Source organism: Piliocolobus tephrosceles, unplaced genomic scaffold (genome assembly GCF_002776525.5).
Source record: "Piliocolobus tephrosceles isolate RC106 unplaced genomic scaffold, ASM277652v3 unscaffolded_27570, whole genome shotgun sequence".
Taxonomy (NCBI): Eukaryota; Metazoa; Chordata; class Mammalia; order Primates; family Cercopithecidae; genus Piliocolobus; species Piliocolobus tephrosceles.
Window position 1 is genome coordinate 1 of NW_022310499.1, and position 2,004 is coordinate 2,004.

Genomic DNA, 2,004 nt, shown 5'->3' on the forward strand with positions numbered 1-2,004 from the left:
GATTTATTCTACATGTGGGTGTTGGTTATTTCCCAGCACAGTTTATTGACACAGTTTATTTATTGCCCTTCTAGAAGGTGTGTTCTTGATGCCTAGGTTAAAAATGAGTTGACTGTAAATGTGTGAATTTATTTCTGAGTTCTCTATTCTGTTTGATTTATGTCTGTCATTTTTCTGTCTCTGTCTCTCCCCTGCCCCCGCTGCCCCTGGATGGAGTTAATTCTCCATCCAGTTTTCCACATTGGTTACTTACTACCACTGGTTCAAGGCCATTTTTCATTTATATTACCCAATCATTTTATTCATTGTCACATTTCTAACAGTATATGCTGTTTCCAAAGCATACCATGTGAACAGTTTAAAATTCTCAAACTATAATTCTTCGTTGAAGCATTTGTAAGTTTCACACAAGCCCTCATATGATCTGTGTTTTGATTTTTAAATCATCTCTTCTATTTTATTTATATTTACTTTTCTTTTTCTGAGATTTAATCTTATACAAACTCTATAGATAGAAAGATGTTGGGAAACTATCATATGGTCTGTTACGTTTATTGTGTTATTTTAATAGGCCAAATTCATTGATGAAAAGAGAAATCTTGATAGTTTTTTAGTTATGTAGGACGCTTGACATTTTATCAGAAAACTATGTTGAAAATTGCATCGTTATGTATAGAGTGGCATGGATTCAACTTTGTATGCGTGAATTCCATTTGTAATGTTTGAATAGTGGATTACAGTTTTAACATGCTTTCATTTCATTTGGTCCTGTTAGGTAAGCAAAGGACCTTGTGTGTTGGAAAAGAATTACTTTGGTGCAGCTGCCCGAGAGGAGCTGGGGGAGGACGTTGGCCCGCGATGCTCGTCGCAGACAACGTGGCTGCTATGTCCGCGAGCCAGGCGAGTGCCGCGGCGACAGCGGCCGGACTTCTCACGCGGCAGGGCGACCTGGGCTTCGGCCTCCCTCCGGTTCCCTGGAAGCGGGCCGCGGCCAGCGCCTGAGCAGCAGCAGAGATGGAGGCTTCAGTGCCTGTCTCTCTTCCCCGTCAGCCTGAGCCAGGGGAGGCCAGGCGGCCCAGGTGTCTGGAGTGGGGGTCCCTGCCCGAGAATGAGAATTTTTTTCACCAGAACATGGACACTATTCAATCACCAGGAGCACAAAGTTTTCATTGTTGGGCTGAATAATGCAGGGAAAACTACCATTCTTTACCAGTTTTTTGTGAATGAAGTTGTATATACATCTCGTACAAGAGGAAGTCATGTAGAAGAGATAGCTATTAATAGTACACGTTTCCTAATGTGGAATATTGGTGGCCAAGAATCTTTTCATTCTTTCTGAAACACGTACTATATTAACACAGTTTGTAATAGTTGTTGTGGACAGTACAGATAGAGGATTTCTGTAACTAGAGAAGAACTCTAAAATGTTAGCACGAGAAGACCTAAGAAAAGCTAGATTGCTGAGATTTGCTAATAAACAAGATGTTAAAGAATGCATGACCGTAGCAGAAATCGACCAGTTTTTGAAGCTACCTTCTATTAAAGATCACTAGTGGCATATCCAGGCATGCTGTGCTCTAATTGGTGAGGGATTGTGCCAAAGACTTGAATGGATATCACGACTTAAGATTAGATGATCTCTACTGACCTCATAGACTTTGTATTAATGAAGTGCTGGACTTTACCTGAAAGCTGCAAAAATTCATGGTTTAGATATATTTATAATAAACTGATATAAATTTTCTCTATAGGAAGACAAATTAAGACCACTTATTTGGAAGCAAAGATGAAGAGGGAAGAGGGAGAAGAGAAAATGGCCCAGCGGCAGCGGCTCTCTCCGTGGCGGGCGATGGACAGCCAGGACAGGAAGGTGGTGGTGTGCCACAACAGCACCGGGTTTGTGAAGTGTGGATATGCAGGCTCTAACTTTCCAGAACACATCTTCCCAGCTTTGGTTGGAAGACCTGTTTCCAGATCAACCACCAAAGTGGGAAACATTGAACA

General features: G+C 41.6%; 1 pseudogene; it reads left to right on the forward strand.

Annotated features, from left to right (window-relative positions):
* Positions 1-1,088: 1,088 nt before the first annotated feature.
* Positions 1,089-1,730, forward strand: LOC113221790 (annotated as a pseudogene).
* Positions 1,731-2,004: the final 274 nt, after the last annotated feature.